The sequence below is a fragment of the Corvus hawaiiensis genome, chromosome 5, assembly GCF_020740725.1.
Source record: "Corvus hawaiiensis isolate bCorHaw1 chromosome 5, bCorHaw1.pri.cur, whole genome shotgun sequence".
In the NCBI taxonomy this organism is placed as follows: Eukaryota; Metazoa; Chordata; class Aves; order Passeriformes; family Corvidae; genus Corvus; species Corvus hawaiiensis.
This window is the reverse complement of record NC_063217.1, coordinates 58,922,979-58,947,097: the sequence shown is the minus strand read 5'-3', so window position 1 is coordinate 58,947,097 and position 24,119 is coordinate 58,922,979. Positions and strand designations below refer to the sequence as shown.

General features: G+C 40.4%; 1 protein-coding gene across 6 annotated transcripts in view; it reads right to left on the bottom strand.

Moving 5' to 3' along the window:
• Window positions 1-23,709, bottom strand: part of PTPN13 (protein tyrosine phosphatase non-receptor type 13) — a 115,711-nt gene extending 92,002 nt beyond the window's left edge. For 5 of the 6 annotated variants that reach the window (XM_048303721.1, XM_048303723.1, XM_048303724.1 and 2 more), the window contains exon 1: window positions 23,356-23,438. The gene's annotated coding sequence lies outside the window, so the exon portion shown is untranslated. Of the gene's footprint in view, window positions 1-23,355; window positions 23,439-23,647 lie in introns of those variants that run through there. The other variant, XM_048303722.1, reaches the window with a different exon arrangement.
• Between the last annotated feature and the right edge of the window lie 410 nt (window positions 23,710-24,119).

Here is a 24,119-nt window from a genome sequence, read left to right as displayed (position 1 = left end):
AGCAAACAATTTCTTGATCACAGTAAGAAGCATATGAACATACACACCCAACCCTCAGCTGTAGCAGGGCAACCAACAAGATCTGCTTGCATTTTACAGATACTAGGAGCTTGACAAATAAAAATCAGACACACAACACACCGAGCCCAAACCATTTCAAACTGATTTTGAAAGCCCGAGCAGAATCCATCACAGAACCAGTCATTACAAGCACAGCCATATGCAAAATGCCACAAGCTGGGATTTGAGTGGGATTCTCATTGAAGTAGATGTTTCAGTAACTTTTTGGTAACTTTCTCTGTAACTTTTCTTCCTCAAAATTATCTTTAGCTGCAGTGCTTGTCTGCCTCAGCAATGAGCCGGCCAACAGGCTAGTTATGAGGATTAAAGAACCTCCCACAAAGTGGTTCTCTAGCATGGAGGAACTGACTGAGGCAAGCTGGGGTGAAGTGGTTGGCAGGAAAATGCAAGGCCAGGTTTCTCCACCTGTACAGTGCAGCTGTTATCAGCCAGGCACGGATTTGGAGCTGACAGTGGGAGTGCCTGGCACAATACATATTTCTCCCCCACCAGTTTGTTTGTGTCAGATGTTTTTCACAAGAAGATATTTGTAGGAATGCTAACGTTTACAATGCACAACTCTTCCAAATTCGCTGTCTCCTTAGATTCTGGGAACCTTCAACAGTGCGTGGTCCTATGAGAATACAGAAACCTAAATGCTCAATACATACAAAAGCTTTTGGTTCTATGCAATACCTGGACATTATGATAAACTGCAACATAAGGACTATATTGAGTAATTTTTCTATGGGAAAAACATTTAAAGTTTTCATAGAATACCATATCAAAATTTTTTAGTGTTCCAGGTTGACTGGCAAAGAAATTTAGATGCACTGGCAGAGTTCTCTGTGGACTCTTAGTCAGTTCATGTCAGGCCATTTTTCTTGCAGTGAGTCATCTCCCTGCCTCCTCTTTATCTAAGGAAAGGAAGATCTGGAATCCTGTGCCCTGTTCCTTTCACTCCTTGTAACAAGAATGGACAGATTAAAGAACATTGAAAGGTGCACCTTCCAAGGACGAGTTGACTTCCCTTTTTCTTGGGACAGCGTTATGATGGTATCTTAATACGAAGCCACATGGACACTTGGCTGGAGATGGGATTGGGGTAGGCAAGTCACAGGGTTAGGGGGTATGAACTCCACATGAACTGCTAGGGCATGGATAATCCATACACCCAAAACTCAGACGAGATCACAGCCACAGCATGTCCAAACAGGGACATTCACACAGCAGAGAGCACAACACAGTGTAGGAAGACAGTGGACAAATTAAAATAGTTAGTGCTGGAGGTGCATAGACATGAACTTGACAGGTTGCTTGTTCTGGGGCAGAATTTCCTCCCAGACCACACAGGAGTACTATTTCCACAGGAAAGGAGTTGCATCATGTGGAGGCAGCTTTTATGCTCCAGGACAAGAGAGTAACTTCAGGTGTAAATCATTTGTATTAACAAGCTCTGAGTGCAATTTCTCAGCACCACTCAGCCCTAAGCCATGCAGGCAGCACAGTCACAGGGAAAAATGTTGCCTAAGCCAGAAGCCTCTCCCGTATCTCAGACACTTTTTAAAAAGAGCCTGTCTGCCTTATGAGGACCTCCCTCTAGACAGACAGCTGACACACTCCCCAATGGGTGGGATGGGGCTCTGTCTCTCACCTGAAAACAAGCTCAGTGACCTCTTGGCTTTTAAAAGTCTCATTTTAAAGTCCCAGCAACCCATGTTAAAAGCACACCACCTATAGAGCATCCACAGTGCCAGCATGGCCCATGAGGCAGCCTCCCACTTGCTCTGTCCCAAGTAAGAGGGAAAGCACAACAGGAGCAGCCCTTCACACCATGTAACTCCATCAAAATTACTATCTGCAAGGTATATGCTTTTTCCCCTACCACTTACGAAGTCTTCACAACACCTCACTTTTTAATTACTTATGTATGCAGAACAGAAATTAAATGCTCAAAATTCTCATTTCCCCCAACCACCACCATTTTTCCTTACACATTTTAAATTTGAAATTGAAGGTCTCCAACAGCAACGAAGAATTAGGAAAATTGTAATGGCCTGTTCTTTCCAAATTTTATTGAACTGCCATCAGAAAAATTATTAAGAAGCTATTGCTATAACTGTGATTATTAGACTGTAATACAGTAATTTTTTGTCAAAAAGTTCCTAAAAACAGACTAACAGTCAAAAGGCTAAACTGCTTCAACTTGGTGTTTCAGTTTTAGTAAGACATATCCCTTGCTTTTTTCTCACCTTGAGCATCAACATTTTTCGTCAATGTTATAACTTCAGAACAAAAACTTTTAGTCAAAAGCTGTGCTTTAACATCAGCTAACTGCAATGCCTGCACTACCCCATACTACTTGATATTTCATAGGGATATGATGCAAAGAAACATGAAAAGCAGCTGCTCTAGGCATCCACGCTGCAGGTGCTTTCAGATGTGCAAGAAGCAGTGAAAAAAATCTAGAATATCAAACACTGTTAGAATTTCTAGATAATCACATAAAATACTCTGATATTAATTTTTACCCTTTGACAAAATTTAAAACAAGTAAGAGAGAGCAAGAAGGCATACAAAATACTTCCTGTGGAGAAAAAACCCACCTTATTTGTCCCATAGAAAAACCACTGTTAGCTGACCTTAACTGTCCTGAATATGAGCAATATTGTTCCTTGTTCCACAGAGACAATTAGGGAAAAAGTGGCAGGTTCTGAGGAGACTTTCTCTTAGAACATAAGCCAAGAGCCCCTTCTTGGCCCCTCCTCTGTAGATATAAGTGCCTGAAGCCAGAAGTACATTTAACAAGACAATTCTATCCAGAGAACCTCTTAAAATTCACCTTTCTTATGCCATGATTAGCTGCCTGAAAATAAAACCCTGACACTTTCATTCAGCACTCACTGAGCATGAAGTGCTTTCTAAAAGCACTCGACAGGCACTGAACTGCAGCTAGATCTGGACAGTTTTGAAAGTCTGGTCTCTCCCATTTCAGAACCTAAGCACCTTAAGTCATTACCATGCCCTTTAATTTCAGAATCCTGGCATCCATCCTATTTATTTACATTGGCCCACACCTTATACCCCCGAACAAGATCTGGACTACATCTACCAATTAGTTTATCCCCAATAATACTGTTGCTGAAACTGGGCTGAAGCGCAGAACCCTGGAGCCAAGTTAGAAAGCTTGTACTTCAGTAGTCTTTGAAACCTTATTTTCAAATACACACATAAAATGTGGTTTTCCTATGGCTGCAAGTCCAATTTGCATAGACTATCCAGAAACTAAGGCATTATTTGCAAATAGTCAAGTCAAGCATGCAATCAAGTCAAATACACAAGCTAATCAAGTCAACTGTGCTTCAAGAATTTTTTTCTTTTAGAGTCCTGCTCTCGAGTTAATTACTGCACATTATTCTCAATTAATGTCTTGAAGGACAAGGAAACAAACCCTTGTGTCATAACCACTTTTTCATTTCTCCTATAGATACAAAGAGGGGACAAACAGCCCCACAAGATCCAAATACCATCTCCCCCCTGTTTTTTCAAGTATTTAAAGAGCTGCCAGAAACCAGGTGAACCAAAATTTTTGTGAAAAAAACCCCACACTTTCATGGTGCTTTTCATTTAACCTGTGACCTGACAATAATATTACCTCAGCACTATTCCTTTTCATTTTTCAGAGGTCAGCAGAGATTAGTATTACCACCCAAGTATTTCTCCCCTCCTCCAGTTATGGAACAGGTTAGCTTCTTCCACTCCCATTTTTCCCTCCATGTTCTCCTCTTTCTCCCCCATAGGCAGACAGGATGAAATGTCAGCAAAACAAAAATCTCATGCTCCTGGGCAAATCCTCAACCTATACCAAGAAAATTTCTTTAAAACTGCATTTCCTCTTCAAACTGATAGCTTGATGCTTGAGCTCAGACCTCCCAAATAAGGAACAGAAACTAGCTCAAATTTATGAGAAAACACAATATGAAAACACTCCCAGAAGTATAAATGAATTTTATTTGAACACACACAGATGATCAGATGAGATGTTAGCAGTTTTCCTCCCAAAACCTTAAATTGGTATTATATTCCCATATCTGGAAGACAGAGGAATGTGACATACTGAGAATCTTGGCTCGCACCTCCAGGACAAGCAGTGTTTATTTTACTCAAAAAGTGCTTGCTTTCTTTCCTGGAAGGTGGAAAGAAATCAGCTTTTGGCATTGGCCTGAACACACAATGGAAGAGAAGCAAAGGTTAGTGTTGACTCCCTCCTTTGCTCTTCTGTCTCCATCACCAGAACCAGATAAACTTGTTTATCTGAAGCTTCGTGTTAGGCAAACTAGTAAAGCCAGTCCAAATTGTATATAACGATCATGAAAGTCATGTTTTCTAGGCAACTGTAGAATGCTTTTTTATACATGAGGGTAGCTGATGTTTCACATTTGATATTAAAATTTTATTCAGAAGAGTATATAATTATCACTACAAAGTAAGCTTAATCCACATAAATCGTAGCATGACTCTTGTATCCCTCTCTTTGTTTAATTGTCGGCGTAAGATTCTTGGGCAACTCCCTTATTTTGCTGTTGATCTGCTCCACCTCGGAGAGGGCACGTCTCCTTGATGCATTTCTCATACTTGCAACTTTCATTTTAATTGCTAAGCAGGAGCAGAAGACCTGTGACTAAGGCAAGCTTTAGAAAAAAAAAAAAGAAATTTCAGGACTACAAAGCAGCTTGGCAATAGTGACACTTTTCAAACAGCACATGAACCACTAACACCCTTCTTCACATATAACAAATTAAACCCTTCTAATGACCTGATATAACCACAAGCAAAAAGGCATCTTACTATTGACAGCATAACTTCACGATGGAGTGATGATGTGCTGTCTATCAGACAAAAGGCACTAAGAATGGCACCTCTAGCTTTAGTCCAGCAGTTATTCCATTGTTGCATGCAAGAGCCATGCATTCCTCACATACTCTAAAAAGGTCATGACTGAAGTCTGTCCTTACTCACTCAGCTCTCAGCACAGCTGAAGAGGGAATGAAAGCTTTTGTCAGGGGAGCAGAGATAGTAGCAGACAACTGATTTAAATGTCATGGAGCCACTAGAAAGCATTATTCTAAGTCAGTAAGTACTACTTCCCACCATCTGTGACATTCTAAAGCTTTCTACAAATAAAATACTGGGGCTCTGGTCAGCACATCAAGGGAGCAGTGGCAATTACTTACTACAGTGACTGCTTTTTCATTCACTGCAACATTATTTTATAATTATATTGTAATATTATTCATAATCAGTCCCCAGTGTTTGAGAAGAATAATGCTCAAATATTTAGCACCAAGATATAAATTACCACAGACTAGAAATTCAGTGACTCTACCAATAAATTTCACTAATGGATCATCTTACTTTAGAGTAGATTTGTAAAAGCTTAGCTTAAGGCCTCTCCATGGTAATGAGGTGATACAGCTTTTACTGTATCAGACAAATTCTCTAGTACCAAAGGGCTCAGATTCTGCACATGCTAACTCTTTCAGTCTCAGAGAATGTATCTTCCTTTAAAAATGCCTTTTCTTGGTAACATGGCCCCTTGCTGTAATGTAAATAATCAGTGTCATGAAGGTAGCACAATTTCTGGATCAGCAAGAAATTAAGTCAAGTGAATAAGAGTTCTCTATTTTCTTGGATGTGACACTCGAAAAGTCCTTCAGAGAGGTACAAAAATATTATGTTAATGTGCTATAATACTGAGGGGGGGAGGAGGGAATCAGTATCACCCACCAACCTTAGTAATAAAGAAAAGTGCTAGGTTGTTTGCAGTATATTTGTAAATAACATAGAAGTCAACATACACAACAGGTATAAAGACTGACCCTACCATATATTATTTCAAAGCCTGACTTTAATCCTACATATTCACATCCAATCCTTCCACAAATGGCTTTTTAGGCTTTTCAGGTGAGTAAACTCCATGGTTCTCTTGGGTTTTGAGATTTCTTCCCCCTGTGGGAGAAAAGGTGGATCTGAGCAAAAAAATCTTTGTCAGCCTCATATATTTGACTATCAGACATTTTGGAGAAAGAAGTTAGTAGAAAAGATACCATCATTATGGCATATCAAAGCAGTTTTTCCATAGTTAAAAATGACCTCATGTACGGTACTCGTGAAAAATCCACTGGATTCAGAAGGAAGTGCTGTGTTCTTCATTTGAAAGCAGCACCCTTACACACTCATGAGAAGAAAGAGAGCTGCTGACTTGTGTACTCAACCAGAAAAAAGTCCTGGTGTTCAAGGACAGTTCCTACTAGCAGCTACCTCACATGCCCTGCCTGGGAAGGAAATAATATTCAATAATGGAGATAAAACTGGCTGAATAACAGAACCAAGTTTGAAAATGACATTCACCTGCATCTGATTCCTCCAGGACTGCTTTACCTCAGGTGTATACAGGTAAAGAAGCTGCAGTGCTACAACACAAGGATTTTTTTGTTTAAGCACACATTCAATTTGAGTGCTAACAAACTCCCACGTGGATCACCCCATGTACCAATATTTCTACTAAACTGCACTTGTATGCTTGTGTGGGTTTTGCTATGAAAATTAAAAAGGAAAAAAAAAAAAATCCAACCAATTTAAAAGTTACTACCCAGCCAGCATTCTCTGCAGCTACTCAGTTTTCACAAATACTCCAATGGCTTTCTTACCCAATGCCCTAAGCTGAACTACATCCTCACACACATTTTTTCTCCCTGTGACTTAGTGAAAATAGTTGATGAGAGTCCAAATAATTACTAATGGAGAAAGATCATCTGGAGGGTCTACTGAGTCTTCAGTCTTTGATGCTCAAAAAAGTAATATTCCCAACTCCTGGAAAATTCAGATTTCCTTAAGCAATTACATATGCTCTACAGCACAAACAACACCACAGACACCCAGAAGTTGCAGCAGAAAAAAAAAAAAAGTGTGAAAGTGTGTTGCTTTCTCATACAGTTATGATTTCTTAGGTTCATTTTTGTGAAAAAAGAAAAAAAAAAAAAAAGAGGGAGATATGGCATAAGAAACAGAACATTACAAGGTCTGCAGATAGATGACACCATGGATATCTTATCTGTGAACTCACCTGTCTGGGAGTAAAGCTATTATTCAAGTGATGACTAATTATTATTGTGAAAGTCTGAATTTCTAGCCTGAAAAACAGACAAGATGGAACAGAGGCCTACATTTTAGCTGTCAAGAACTGTACACACAAGAAAATCTATCTCTAGGACCAAGGCATAAGCTCAGAGATACCTGCTCTGCTCTCCTGTAAGTTGAAATAAAGACTAATTCAAGCACAATAGCAAATATCAAGTCTTATTCAGAGAGTACTCCATTTTCTCCACTCTTCTGTAACAGAAAAAGAAAAGTAACTTTGCTCTCAGGCAGAGAGCCTCTACTCAGACATGGTAGTACAAGGCATGAGATTAATACTTTTTATATGCACCAAAACACAATTCAAAATGTCTGCAATATCCTCCTGTTAGGTGTGAAAACCTTTACAAAGATTTAAGCAGGGGGAATCAGTGACTAATCTTATAAAGCAACTTCATACACTTCCAATTGAGAACCATAACTCACAATACCCTGTTCTCACCCTGACACCTCATCAGGAAACATGAACACTCCAAGGGAATGGCAGAGATGTGAACAGGCAGCTGGCTGGATAATGAAGGCAAGCTGATCCTAAGGAAATGAGAAGCACTGGCAAGTGAGGTTACATACCTGGCCCTCTGCACTTTATGTCTGTCAGCCTTCAGGAAGGATGTGCTTTTTCAGGGCACACTCATGTTGAGAAAGCGTGTGCATGTCCCCACACATGCATGTGCTACCCACTATCTATATAAAAAGTGTGTGTCCACTTGTGTGCACACATATACTCCATACAGACCAACCACTTCAATTTTGCTATATTCTTCTGCTGAAGGACAAGAGAAAAACCCTGAAGGACAAACAGAGTTACAAGATCTATCTTGAGAAGTCAACATAAACTACCTGAAAGCCTTGTTAGAGGGTCCCTAAAGCCTATTAAAGGTTTTGGCCAAGGCAGATTTAAGTAAGATACTGCAAGGATTTGTAAAAACAGATTTGATACCAGCAGATGGGTTGCAACTCTAAAAACAGACCTCCATCTGTCCAGAAACCAGCTTGCCACTCTACACACACGGTATTGCAAGTGTAGCATTAGCAAGTCTTAAAAGGTAGAACCATTTCCAGCAAAGCACTTCAAAAGTATCCATCGTCTTTATATACCCCTGTCCTCAGAAGAGACCTCACGGCACTTTCTTCTCTCCACAAACTTTGCAGAGAAAAAGCTATCTATTCAACTGCTACTTCTTGAAAGCACTTAATTGCTGTTCAAGTGATAGGAAAGATATTCCCTTTCCTGAACTAATGCTGAGCTGAAGAGCAGACTGTTGGAAACTATCCTTGAACAGGACACATCTCAGTTTTTCACCTTGTAACTTAGAATCCATCTCTGTAATGTAATTTAGGTGATCTACCAATAAGGTCCAACATGACCTACATGAAACAGTATTCAGTAAACCATTAATGACAAAAACCCCAACCGGATAATATGAGATACCAGACCTCTGAGTTAAATGCATACAGTGCCAACACAGAGTTTTCTTCTTCTGCTTAACACGTGCCTATCCCAAGCCCAGAGACTGTTTCCACACCACAAGGTGATCATTTGTCCTCTCTGAATGTAGATCCCTTCTTTCTCCACTTTCTTCCATACTCATGCATAGAGAAATTAATTTAAGACTAAAGCTGTGCTCATTCTCTGCATACACACTCCTAACCAGTAACCAATCTGCAGGGCACTTAAAAATCTGAGAGCAAGCAGAAAACATGCTGTATATTCTTCCATGCTGGGAAATAGACCCACTACCCAGAAAATAGAAGACAAGCTTTTACATGAAGGATATTATTCCCTATGGGGTCATATAGGATTTCCCTAAATTCTGAATTATCTGCTGCTGGTGATTTCATATTTCAGTATTTCCCAAGTTCTTTGACTTCTCTGTTATATCTATCATTAGCAGGGTCTTTAAGCACATTACCCACCACCATTCTGCAAACACTGAAAAAATACTGGATTTTAAAGTCAGATTTTCCTTATCCAACCATCCATAGCTGATCCATTTCCTGCAACTGATAGCGTACATCAAAATTTACCTATTGTTTGCCCACTCATCTCTTTAGATGTGGTATACACCAAGTACTGAAAACAGTACAGTCTGTGAGACAACTATTTAGCAGCACATCTAGAGATAGCCATCAGTTCAAAGATTCCACATAAAACATGAAGATTTTTGGTCATGGAAGCCTGCTTTTTAAGTGAGCTCTTTATGGAGGCCAAAACCTTACTGAGCAGCTTATACTGTCTAGTTTAAATCCTGCTATTAGGAGGTTTTAGCTCCAGATTAATTAGTAGACAAAGGCACTTGAAGACTTGGAATGCCTATGGTTAGGAAATCATGATCATCCTTCAAAACATGAGTTGACAAAGCACATATGGCTTTGTGCCAAAATCATACAAGTTAATCAGAACCTGACCAGTTAACTTGAGTCCCTCAGCCTGTCATTCTGCTCACTGCACTTCAGAAAAATATATAATTATATACTGCATGATTCAGTAGGTGTTTACAACTGAACAATTGTTAAATTGACTATACTGCCCCTTGAACAAATTTCTTACACACACCCAATTTATGATTCATCTTAAATTCAGCGGTTATGCATGATTTATTCAGTCCTACAGCCACGACATTCTCCATGGCTTAACTGCCCTCAAAGGTGGTGTGATTATTAGTCCTTTTCCTGTTAGATGGGAAAACTTGGCATTTCTCTTTCAGAAGAGATTCATCTACTTGTTATTCCTGCCCAGCCTCAAGTGCTTACCAAGCTTATGGTTTCTGAGCCAAGAAAGTGAATGGGATTTGGAGTGTAAAAAAGACCCTCACCACAAAGAACATAAGCTTCAGTATCACTTGACAACAGCATGAAAAACCTGCAAGAGTGATTTCTACAACTCCTCAGCAGACCTTCCACGCAAAACACACTGCCTGATCTATAGCAAAGACAAATAGTCCATGTGGTAACAGATTTGATTTAGCTTCACACACCAGAATGGACAAAGAACTCCATCTGATCACTATCTGCACTCCATAATGTTTTGGTACTTGGAGAGATTACAGGACAGAACAAGCTACAGAAGATGGCACTGCCAAAAAAACAGGAAAAACAAGACAGCAGCACCTCCTCCCATGGCATAATACTAAGCCTGCTATCACCAAAAAAAACCCCCAGAGTTCTGGGAAGTTTTGCTTTGTCTGGATGATAAACATTCATATTAGAAGGACAAAAAGCCATATTACACCCTTGGGCTGCATAACAAAGGCATATTAGCAGAAACTTTTCCTCTACAGGCCTAGAAACGGAGAGGAAAGTGATTCACAGCATCATCCTTCTTTCCTTTTCTTTGAAGAACATTCCTACGAATAGTAATGGAAGGCTAGCCAGACTGAGGACATACACAGGTAATGCCCATGTACAAATTGTGTTTGCTATAGTGGAACAGAACCAAGCAGAAGGTCACATTAATCTCTGAAGTCACTGGGCTGGTGAGAGACTAAGTGAAAGGAGAATATAACAGCACTTGAATCTTTTATTCATGCAACTGGACCAAAGGGAGTTAGACCAGTTGAGGAATGCATCAAATTTTGCTACCTTCACAATCAATTTGATTATACCATGTACAACAGCTTAACTCTGTTACTGCATGGAGACCCAAGAGAACACTGACTACAACTGCCTAAAATAAACAGAAACACCAGACTGACACAAAAAAACCAAAAAAATCCTGCCTTCAAAACATGAGAGCTCAAGTCTTATATAATATAGTCAGCATACAATATACCAACTTTCATCCTTTCCATGTATGTCTAGAACTTTGACAACAATCCAAATTTTCTTCCAGTCCTGAATATAGTATTTCAATTTTATTCTTGCAAACTTAAGAAAATGGGTATGTTATTTAAAAAGCAATATTTACATTTTCAGTATACAAACGGCATAAACTCCTAGGAGAAAATTCAGCTTTTACAAAAAAATTTTCACAAATCTGTGTGAAAAAAAAAACATGGGCTGAACCTCTTCAACTCCTATTTCCATCTTTTATTGCTAACTAAACACTTTAGAGGTTATTCATTGATACATCACACAGAAAACTCATAAAAAAACACTTGGACAGCAGTCTGAAACAGATTTCAAAACTTTCAAATGTTTTACCAATAGTTTCAAAACATCCTCCCATAAACTTTGCTTACAAAATACTGAATTTGAATGATAGTTTATCAAACTGGACCAGTTGTACTGGTTTACCTCAGCTTGCATACACACTTACCTGAGAAAAAGTAGTAGCAGCAATCAGTGAGAAGCATCAAGTGCTCACCACTTACAGAAATACCCAAATTGGTAGTAATGTAAAGAGGCAAGGAGGGAAAAAATAAAGGAGGGGAGAAACAAAACTTTACAGTCTTGGGATGGAAATCTTAAGAGACAGGAAAATGTATTATCTTCTTAGTCCACAGTGGGAAGTTATCCATAGATTCCTCACTGTGAACAAAAGCACAGGAGCTGGAACCAAGACTTCATCAGAGAGTTGAGAGAGAAGAATGGAAAGAAAGTGTGCTTGCACTAAAGCACACATAGGCTGTGTGCTTTATTTAGCCAGGGAAGAAATACCAAGCTTACAGAAAAAGGAGCAGTCAGGAACATTAGAAACTTTCACCAAAAAAAAAAATTTAAAAATAAATTAAAATAAATTTTTAAAATAAATTAAATATAAATTAGAATTATAGATACCAAGCCTTGCTGGCAAAACTAAGGGATTCAATGGACCATTACTAATCAACTCCAGAAGAAAAGTACTTTTTCCTCAAAAAATTGTTTTACCATTTGGTTTTACACTACTGACCCTTTTTCATCCACATACATAGATGCTGAATATTAACCCAGTTATTCAGGGGGAAATAAAGGCATAGAACTGTTTACAGCCTGCATTTTAAAAGGTAGAGATTAAAATTTTGAGCTTTGGCAAAAAATATAACTGAAGACAGCTGGCAGTAACCTATGTTTTGCTTCCTACCATGCTGATGAGTGACCTCTCCCATTTTTAAGGGATCTTTTACAGTAATTACTTATATGGAAGTTGCTGTAAGACTTCACCCTTGATTTTACACCATCAGTCTAAAAACAGGCAATAAAAAACCCAATTTCTCCCATAGACAGATGGGAGTAGGGGAAAAAAAAAAGGTGAAGGAAAGCCAAACCTTCCCGACCCAGAAGTCACACACAATTTACAGCTGCTCTATATACCCAGGCGCCTGCTGGTGACTAATTACAGCTTTTTTCACACAGCAAAATCTGAATTCCACAAATTCTTTGGAAAGAGTTGGAAGGCTTTATACCTTGGGGTTCCAAAACTATTATAAAAAGCAATCTCTCTTTTTAGATGCATATTAGCTCTTGGCACAACCACGGTGTTGTTTGTTGCTAGGTTTTTTTTGAACTGGCATTTATAGCCTATCACTGAAAATACATTGTAAGCCTTGAAATGAATGTTGTCTACATAAGAAATACATATATATAAACTATTAAAGTCTAGACAGGCAATAGTTTCTCTTCCATTTCTCCAAAACCACTGAAGAGGGAAGCAGAACAAACAGATTTTGCATCAGCAGCAGACTTCCCAACCAGCAGTTCATATTACGGTGAAAAGTCAGATTCTGTGATCTTCAGCTCTTTAATATTCTCAAAGCAAAGGCAATGGGTGGGACTGAACCAGTGATAATTAATGTGTATCTCAAAGAGCTCAGTTAATGTCAAGCACAAAAATATTTTCTGTAACACAGCAAACTGTATTCTGCACTGCACAAGCACCAGGGAAATTTCCACATACCAGGTTAAATTCAATTTCTAATTCAATTCTATTCTGCTCATTAATACTGAGTAGTTGGAGACACAAATTCCTTCAGTGTTTGATGATATCACAAAACTAAGGGCTCTACATTGAAGAATGCTCTTTCCAACCATTCTGTGCAAGGCCAAAGAGCACACACAGCACATGTGGTAGTATCAACGGAGCACAAGAATCTGATGTTGAGGGAAGCAAGGACAAAAAGAATGCCTCTTCTTACCACAGACTGTCCTTCCCTTCTTAAGTAATGTTTCTCATCTGTAAAAGGAATCCAATTATTTATGTCTCCACAAGTTGGTTTCTGTTGTGCTTTTCATGTGATGCCATTTAAAATGAGTTTACTTACATATTTTCCTATTTTATCTAGCAGTATATTTTCACTTTCCCATTCACCTAAGACTACAACTGAAACTGTGATATCACCAAGGTGTTCCTGTCTTTTTCTCCTCTCTTCCTGAGCAGCTATTTTTACTCTAGAGTCGCATGCATGAAAATTAATTCCCCTGATAACCTGACCATCCATCATTTAATCCCCTCCTTATGTGATCTGAAGAAAAGGAAATACAGATTCCATGACACAAAGGATGAGAAAACAAGCAAGGAATTGCAGCTGGAACCTGACAGCTGTTCTTCTCTGAACATCAAGTCAAGCCCATGTGGACACACATGAGCTTCAGAGGCAGATTACAAAAGATTTCTTCTAAGCTTTTGGGCTTTTTTTTTTTTTTAATGGGTTAAAGAAGTTCTTTGTTTGAAAGAGCTTCCCATTTCTGTGGGTTTAGAAACTTAACCAATGTTTAATACAAGAAGTACTAAGCTGGATCAGGACAGCTCTCCCATCCCCTTTCCTGGCAATCACCAGTTTATTGAGTTCCTGAGCTCAAGCTGCACAGTCAAATCTAATAGCCACTAATGGTTTCTGTTCTGTTAACTTCTCTAATCCCCTTCTGAGCACATGTACACTTTCACTCCACATGACATTTTGTTCCAGCAACACAGCTGCAATTAAGCAGTTCACAAAGAGTATTTTCTTTTGTTTGCTGTAAGACAGCAACTTCTCAAATTTCACTAGAGAAGAACATGCTAAAGGTCTTGAAGGACCCAGACACGCCTCAAAGTTGCCTGACTTTTACTGAACAACAGTAAATGTTTGCAGCTACCAAAAATAACAGAAAATGTTTTCTTCCAACAAAACCAATCTTCCAGCATACTAAATATTTTCTCTTCTTAAGGCACTGCATGGACATAAAATTTCAAAATTATTATAAAACCACTTTTTAGGATTTTCCTTAGCAGTTTGTGACAAAACAACAAAAACCAGGCTTAAAGTTTTCTTCCTTTACACACCATATTCCTCAAATACACCGAGGATCAAACTGGATCACAGATCAAGGAAAAACGGTATTCTTACCAAAACTGTTTGCCAGCAGATTAAAACAAACTAATGTGATTCAGTGGTATCAAAAAACCTCTGAAAACAAGAATAATTAAAAAGAAATACTTCATTTTTACAATGCATCACACTTCTGAAACATGAAGTCTTGTGCCACTCATGGTGAGCATACACATTTTAAATTGACATGAAGGAGCTCTACAAAGCTATTTCAGTAATTCAGTTCTACGTGTTAGCCCATGTGCTTAAAGCTCCAGGCTGGTTTGGCTGTTCCACACATGTGATAACCTAACTGCAAAGCCACTCAATAAACGAGTCTATATTTCTGATGAAACAAACTTTCAGCACTGCCAGCTAGCAAATCTTTTATAATCAGATAATCTTTAAATTCTATATTAAGGTCATTCAAGGGATTCAGTGACAGGGCACACTGAAAAAAGAAGCTGTTCAAAATTTAAGGTTCTTGAATATTAGCTTGTTTTGATATGCATCATCAGATTATAAGGTTCAGAAGAAACCTCTTTCAGGAAATCTAAGTCTAAAGTTCTGGGGTTCCTCAAAAACTTATAGTGTGCATTTCTTGCAGTTCTTATTAAACAGATCAATATGACAAGACTTCCTAGACAAATTTCTGATTTTCAGTCTGAACAACCTTACAAATAAAAAGGGATAAGAGGATAAATACTTCTAAAAACCTACAAAAAAACCAAGAAAACAAACCAATAAAAACCCACAAAATACACATCAGATAGTTATTAACCCTTGAAGACCTTAAACATAACCACTAAGCTGGGAACACCAAAAGTACTTGCAGCTATGAAGGTCTGAAAACTCATCCCAATCTTTATGAGGAAGAAACCTCAGCTCACAGAAGCCTCCACCACCAGCACGTGAGATAGGGACATTCTGGTAAGCCCACAAACCTGAACTGGAGGCAACTGAAGGTATCCCAGCACACCTTGAATGAGTCCAACCCTTTCTTTCTCTCCCCACTTCTTTACCTCACCTTCCTTTTTTTTCCAAGCTGTGTGCTCCTCCAAAAAATAACCATTTTCTAACATCTTTTTCACAAGCTAGACGTTCTAGGTCAAAGTTTTCCAGGTGCTGTGCAGGTACTCTGGCTACCTTGTAAAATAATTTCTTCCATTGTCAGAGACAAGCCATTTAACAGCTCAAAACTGCTACTCTTGTACAGAGCACTGCTAATTTACAGACATACACTGCACTGTCAACTGTAATGTTATGTATCAATAAGGATGTCAATAGCATTTCTATTCCACTTGCATCCCACTCCAATTCCCAGTGAAGTTTGTAAGGAGAGACTCATTGTTCTTCAGGGTGCATCAATTCAGAAGCCAAACAAAACCATCAAAGTTATTTTTATGGAAAAATATAATCAAATTCTTAGTTTTTGCTAGACTGCAACTTTTTTTTTATTATGCCAGTGGATTCATTAGATGTGCTGTTATTTTTTGCTGCCACTTTCTGTACAGTTTTCTAACATTAATTAATAAGCTGAATGTTTTTGCAAGTGTTTCTGAAGCTTTGTCTAATGGTTAAGAGGAAAGCCCTTCAGGGGCACTGGTCTAAGAACATAGAAAAGATAATTGAAGATACATGAAAACTCTAAAATACAGAGTCTATGAAGGCTGGACAGAATCTCTTTCCTCCTAGAAACCTACCCAAGATAAATCCTTTACCAAAAAGTGCAGAGGGAGCTTATTAACAAAAAAATCTCTGAATAATGCTTGCATATAGGCAGTAGTCTCTTATTTCCTAAATGTCAAAGTAATGGGAAGAAGTCCAATTTCAAGACTTAGAAAAGTTGAAAGCAAACTGGCTTCAGAAGAACAAACAAAAAATGCACCTCAATCACCGAAAAAAAGTTAAAACACACTAAGGCCCTTGAAAGAAATACCATAACAAAACCTCTGAAGGAGAAACTAGTACTTATCACCTGTTGAAGCATCCCATTTAAGGAAGTTACACATAGTCTTTAATTAGGCTGCTGGAGGGATAGCTCCACATCAACCTAACCACACAATTGTCCAGTCAGTGACACGTACTGAGATGTCTCTCAAAGCAACACGTGTGCTGTTCCTCGCTGACATTAAAAAGCAAGGCATAAAAGCAGCACTTGGACAACCGTATCGACCACTTGCTTGCCTGGGATTCAAACTCCCAAGTGAATTCATCGAAGGCAAATACAGCTTTGCACTGACTTGACAAAATAGAGCTATTATTTCACTGACCATAATCCTAAGCACTAGGAGGGGATTTTCCACCTACTGATTTTACAGTAAAAGTACTAAAAGGCAAAACTTCTGCTCTATTTCCCTTCTCTTAACTTTTCTCTGTTGAAACACTAAATTATGTTAAGAGAGAAATGGGTAAAATCAGAAATAACATAATGCTGGCCCTTGATGAATTGTGATGAGAGAAGAAAAACCCGCAAGATATTTTACACTACTGATATCCTGATGAGCAAACTAGGTAGAAAAGTTAGACTAGCTATGTATGACATGGTTAAATATCCACATGCTTCATTTTTTACCGCTCTATTACTTAAGGCAATACCCAAGTCCAAATATATCATCATTTAAACCAGGCATGGCTTTGCCAGGAAGCACAACTATTTCTAACAGCTGAAGTTTCAGACTTTAATTTGGCTCTTTTTAAAATCACAATATACAGAAGTGGTTAGCAGAAAAAGTCAACAGTCCCCATCAAGAAAGATGGAACACATTCAACACCAAATTAACGTTGCTTACATGTTTGAAATATTGTAGTTAATATTTCAACAGCAACATTCCACAGGGTAAAGCAGACATTGTTTTATGAGTCAAGTCCCATTACCTTTCCCTGGTGACCCTAAGAAAGCCCTGGAACCACGTGCGTCACACAGGTTTATTGGGGTGGGAATTTATGCCCTCCATGTAGCCATTCATGTCCATCTGAAAACTGGAAAATACAGTGAACAGGCACATGCTATTGAGATGCTGAATAAATTAATATTAAAAAGGGAAAAATCCTAATCTGAAACATAAAATTTATCACTGGGAACCAATTCCCCTGCGCAAACAGGGAGCTGCAAATGAGAGTGTCTATAGCCCCAGAGATTATGAGATAAGCCGTGTTCTGTCTGTCCTCAGCAGTAACTTAGAAAAAACCTTTGCACTCAGCTCCTTGGGTTTTTTTCTCTAACAGGTTTTGAGGGCCTGCCCACTACATGAGCAGAACATTGGCTGTTCCATGAATAAAAATAAAGACAGACTTATAGAATGGACACGAGACTCAGAGAAGCTTCCATCTCCAAGCACGCAATTTTACTACAGAAACTGTTTACATTAACAAATCCTTATGCCTGTCAAGGTCTATTCTGAAACAGTACTTAAGTCAACAAAAAATGCAGCAATTTCAACAACATTGGCATAATTATGCTACTGCAATGAACTACTGTCAGTTTCATACAGCACATAGCATGGTGCTAGAGACAATCAGCTGCACCTACATACGTATGCAGATGTAGCCAAAACAGCTTTTACAGCTGTTGTGAAACTGCATATGAAACACAGGAGAACCTGTGTTTCCACTGTTTTATCCAGTTAAGAGTTTTGCTTTCACGATGATGAAAAGCACATCAAAAAATTAGGAATTTGTACACTCTAACAGCCTTCTCCCCTCAACAAACAAAACTGGCTTTCAAGGAAAAGTCTGATAGGAAAAAGCCTCTTCCTTAAGTTCTTTTACTTGAGAAATAAACAGGAGTGTTTCCTAACAATCAATTTCAGCATCAGTTTCAAGCTTACAGCATGAATGTAAGTCACATGCAACAGCATTGCTCAAGAAAAGTCACCCAAAAAGACTTCCAGCTCCAGATCTACTTTTCTGAAGAAACCAGACTTCAGATATGCCACTTCCAAGGTACCTCTCTGCACATGCCTGAAGCCAAGTACCCACACTACATACAAACACTCAGAGAAGATGTCAACACCACATGAAAGCCATTTCCAGGTTCACTTTCAAAAATTTCAGCAAGCTCTATAGAATGTTCCCACCCATATTTCTCCCACAGATACAGACAAATGCTCTTTTGTAAGACAACTTCCAAGAAACACACACAAAAAATAATCTTTAGGCAGAGCTGGACAAAGAAACCATGAAACCCCAGAAAACCACATGCTTCCTCTGACAAGGCAGAAGCACACAGAAATTTGAAGAAATCAAAAATCTCAAAGTCTACTAAAAAAGCGTGATATTTTGGACAGCATCAGATTAGTTCATGAAGAGGTTTGGTTCCAAACTTGTGCACATAAATTTTCATCACCCTTACCTCAGTCAGTTCTCCCTGTGCTTTACTTTTACCTGCAAAACAGGAGATAAAGCTTTCCTCTCCTTTCCAAGTGCCCCATCTCACCTAATTTAATGACCAATTCTTAGAAGCAGGAACCACAAGCCGACACAGCACCTAGTCCAAAATCTGACATTACCCTACCACCTGCAAATCATTAAAAACACTACACGTCCTGCAAAACTACAGTATTCCCTACAAATACCAGCAATCAAAAATAGGCAGTTTTAATAGCAGCTCTCCTTTAATTCTTGACATATTACTTGCCACATTTCTGTGGCATATTAAATTTACATATAAAAGATAAAGGACAAATGAAACCCTGAGAACAAAGCCTTCCCACGTCTGTTATTCTTTCTACAGTGTCACAACTGGAGCAGATCTCTATCCTACCAAGTGAATTTCAAATTCACAGGGCATATCACTGTCCCAAGGCAGCCTACTCAATTCATTGCCTTTTATGAAAGCATTTTAATGGATAATGATGCACAAAGAACATGCCTGGTTCCTCACCAGGTATTTAAGTGGCCCAGGAGAAAGAGAAGCCCGGATGAAATAAAAAATGGCACCAAAGAGTCGTCTTGTGCCCTTCCCATCTGTAAATGCCATCTTCCTTCTCTGTACTTCAGGAGGAGGTGGGGCTGGGAAACACTTCTTTCAGAAGTTCCACCCTTCTTTACAGATGCACAGATTTCATTAATAGTTAACTGGCGACATACAACATTAACTTACTCTGGTATTCACAGCTTTCCATCCACGCTTGTCCCATGGTAAGCGACAGCTTGGGGCAACTGCTTACAAATACACACTACCCCAACACTTGCTTTTTAATCTTTTAGTCTCACTAACTAGCTCACTTTGAAACAGTAAAATTCCAGCCAATTCTTTCTGTAAGCAGAGGGAAAAAAAAGTGACAGACTGTTGAGCAGATAACCGACACGCCTTCCAAAAATGCAGCAACCAGAGCAATATTTAATGTTCTTAGGTTTAAAAAACTACTGGTGAAATCACTTTAAATTTTACCATCAGTGGACTAAAGGTTCTAGGCTTGTCACACAAGTAAACTGGAAAGCTCTTCAGCAGAAAATCAGTCCCCTTAAAGAGCTGATCTTACTCTTGTTCATGTTAGTAAGTTTTCACATGTGCTCTGGAACAACCACTACAGACGCTCTTGAGTGTAAGGTGACACTGAACCGTGCCATAAATCAAATCCCTCCTGATGGGAGAGAATTTTCTAAAAGTCCTTGCAAGGAGTTTCAAAGATGAATGAAGACTTTTCCTTGAGTTTCAATGCTGCTGGATAGTTGTTTATTAAGTCTTATCAGAGGAACAGAGCCACTAGCGTGACCCAGGTACAGCATGGAGCACAGAAAGCAGGAGAGAAGTCTCATTATCAAGACTTACATGGTCTTTTAAAGATAATTTAACCAATAGTTACTAAAAACATATATTATTTTCACTTTCCTACCAATTATTCAGTAACACGGGCAGGAACTGCGGAATTCTCTATCCAATCATTCCAAACTACTTTTACTGCAGAACATGGAGTAGTAGAAGAAGGAGAAGAAAGTTTAGAGAACAACATCAATCCTTCATTTTGATATTTTTTTACTCTTATCTATTTACTACAAAGAGAAGCCCAAAACCTCTAAATTTTTCTCCCTGTGACAATCTTACATAGTAGTCTATCACCTAATTCACATCACTGTATTTTCTAGTTCTTGTCGGTTCATTGGTAATTTTTTCCAAGGTTGGAGGTTAAAACAGTGTTGTTCAGGGGGGTAAGAACCCTTCAAAACAGGCAGAGAAATATTCTCGGCACTCTGGGTTCCTACAGTAAGGTCTCCTTCACTGTAAAGAACTTTGAACAAGAGAATGTCAATATTAACAAGGCCCTCTGGGCCATAATGTCGTGTATTTCAACATGCAAATATTTGAAGCCATATTTGAAGCCATTTAAGTACAGCAGCATTCAGAGACCTTAGTGATAAAGAAGAGCTTTGTGAAACTGACAGGCACTCCAACAATAAACTCCATTTAAGAGTCTGCCCAGTCTCATTTTATCTAATTACTTACCTCCCTTGCAGGAATAGCATGCTATTAAGGCTTGCTGATTAAGATTTGAAGGCACTTTGAAGATTTATTGTACCATACAACCACTAATTATTATTGTTCATACCTGCATTTGGTTGGGAGAAAAATAGCTGTGTGCGAAATAATTTCTGTTCCACATGTAAAAATAAAAATATTTGCCCTGCTGTGCTCTTTAAAAAGTAAACAGCTAAAAGACTGTATTTTTACTTTCAGGTCTTCACTGTGATAGTCAACCTGTATGAACCACGTGGCTGAAAAAGTCCCACCATAAGGGAAAAAAAAAAGCAAAGACACTACAATTTCCTGCCACCAGAACAAGTGACATTTGTGTCCTGGTAGCTTCCCACTCTCAGGAGTGCAATCTCATCCCTTCACTAGGCTTCTTCACTACTTCCCTTCAAGGCATTGAAAATGACAATGCTATGCACAAGTTATCACAGGCTCATGATGACCAGCCACAGTGGTTATTTACCACTCATCCACACAGTCCATTTTCACTTTCACAGGCCTGTGAAGCTGTAAATAGACTACTAGGTCACATCATTTCACGAGGCTCTGTTATCCCGGTGAAAATAAATGCAGTGTACCCACTTATGCTTTAACATTCTGCCCAGCCTTCTCACACAGATACTTCCTTGCTCGTCCATCCACTCAAATGTCCTTGAGCCTGTGGTTCTCACAGCCTTCAATTCCACTCAACAACAGTCTCAGAATTAAGAGGCATTTTTTTCATTAAGCCATTAGAACAACACCCTGTCATACAGCCTGTCTCCTTTTACATCTGGTATATTCAAAAGTACTTACTTTTACTGCACCTTTAACTTAAAAAACCCAAACAACCACACTCTGATTAGGAAAAAATCAATATAAAAACCCTAATCTAAATTAGGTTCACTTTTATCATGCACAAGCAAAAGGACAAAACAAGTCCCATTATGGAAGGAATACATTATGTGCCTTTCCACTCACCAAACAGGGTTGATAGGTGAAAAAAGAGTTACAAAATATCTTTAAAAGTTAGACTGTAAGTTTGTCTCTCTTGCTGTCATTCTCTTCTTTCCTTAAATTACTACTTAAATTCTAGAACTGTTCATGGAAAGACATGCTTGTTGGCAGATAAAAAAAAGACACTCCAAGTGAAACACATCTGTTGCATGTGAAAACTGAACAGATACGTCCGACTGATAGCACTAGGAGTGGTAGCAAATTCTGTCGTAACTGCACTACCAAAAGATCCTCTGACTAGATTTACTCTTTCCTCATCAGTATTTCTTGCACAAGACCCAAAATGTTTGTTTTCCCATTTGTACCTCTATCCTGGCTGATTCTAACTCTTGCAGAAATGCCTTTAGAACCTATTTCTGGCCATCCAAAGACAGACTTGCAGAGGCCACGTTCAGTCAGAGCCTTGATGCTTAATGTGAACACCGACAGCAGTACTGCTCTGGAATGGGTACTAAATGTCACCATTTCACTGACCTGAGCCCAAACAAATGACCTGGGAGTCATGACACCTCGGAATATATATATTCAATGACAGCTTTCTCACATGAGGTTCAACCCTCAGGAAAATGTCTGTGGATTCTGACCCAGTTTCACAAAACACGTCCTCTTCCCTGAAAAGGTTTCAGGAACTGATCACGGTTACTGCCCCAGCTAGTTCCACATGCAAAGACTTTCATATTCCTTTCTCCCAAACTCACACCTTAATAAGATGGCTAGACACAGATTACCTGCAACCAACCTTACAGTTTCCATGTCCTACATTTACTTCTGATCCTACCTACAAAACCAAACCGGTTCCCAAATGTTTCCCCAGTAAACAGGAGGGGTACAGAACAGCTCCTGGCGGTTCCCTATGAAGTCACTGACTTTGTTGTTTTAAACATGCAATTTAAAGAGAATGACACAATCTAGAATATGAGAGAGATTATCCTGCGGTCTGCGGAGGTGTCGATTGCTAGGAGATAAAAAGCCAATGACACCTACGCTATTTCTCATCACCGGCCAACAGATTTATCCTTCATTTCTGCTTCTCCAAAAACGTTAATGAGGAAAAAGTTTCCTCTCTGTTAACAAGTGCAGGGCTGCGGGGGTTGCTTTGTTTGGCTGGCGCAGGCAAACCCAAGCCCTTCTCGGCCGGCAGAGCGCGTCCCGCTGCTCCGAGCGCCCAGTCCAATCCCACGGGACCCGGGCTGGAAGTTCCGATGGGAGCACCAACATCTCCCGCCGTTCCGTGCGGCCTTTTTTCACCTCTCCCACACCCCGCCGCCGGCCCCCCTGCGATCCGAGAAGCGAAGCCAGGCGCTCACACGCCCACCGGCGGCCATCCCTCCGGGAAAGCCCCCATCCCTCCGGCAAAGTCCCGCTCGGCGGAGGCCGCCGCTGGGCTCACTGCCCCGCTCGGCGCGGCAGCCGCGCACCTACCGCCCCTCTAGAGCCGCCGTCCGCGCTCGCAGGGCGGCGATGGAGCCGAGCAGCGCGGAGCTTCGCCCGGAGCGGCCGCGCAGGGCTGCGCTGGGAGCGCGGGCAGGGAGGCAGCGCGGAGCAGCATCTCCTCCCCGCCGGCCGCCAGACCCGGCGCGGAGAGGGCGGGAGCGGCGGCGCTCCCCGCCCCCTGGCTCCCTCCTTCTCCCTCCTTCTCCCTCCCTCCCTCCCTCCCTCCCGCTGTGCACGGCCGGCCCGCCGCCCGCAGCCGCCCCTGCGAGTGCCCCGGTACCTGCGGGTACGCACCGCGGCCGCCCGGCCCCGCCGGCCCGGCGCTGCCGCTGCCCGCTCCGCTGCGCGTCGCTGCGCCGGTCGCTGCCCCTCGGGGCCGCCAGCAGCGCGGGGAGGCGGGAGCGCACCGCCCACCGCCCCCGACCGCCGCCGCGCCTTCCTCCCCTCCCTCCCTCTCTCTCTCTGTCTCTCTCTTCTCTCTCTCTCTCTCTCCCTCCCGCCCCCGGGGCAGCGGGGAAGATGCTGACACACGCCCGGCCCCGCCCGCTCCCTCCGCGCCCCGACCGGCCCCGGCCCCTTCCTGCCCCTCAGGGTGCAGCCGGAGCTCCACAGCGACTTGAGGATTGACTCGGGAGTTGCCTCTCTTGGGGGCGAACTTCAGCCCTAGTGACGGCAGCCTGTTCTTGGCCCCAAAGGCGTTTCTTTGGGGTTTTTTTGTTTTCTTTTCCTTTTTTTTTTTTTTTTTTCTCGGG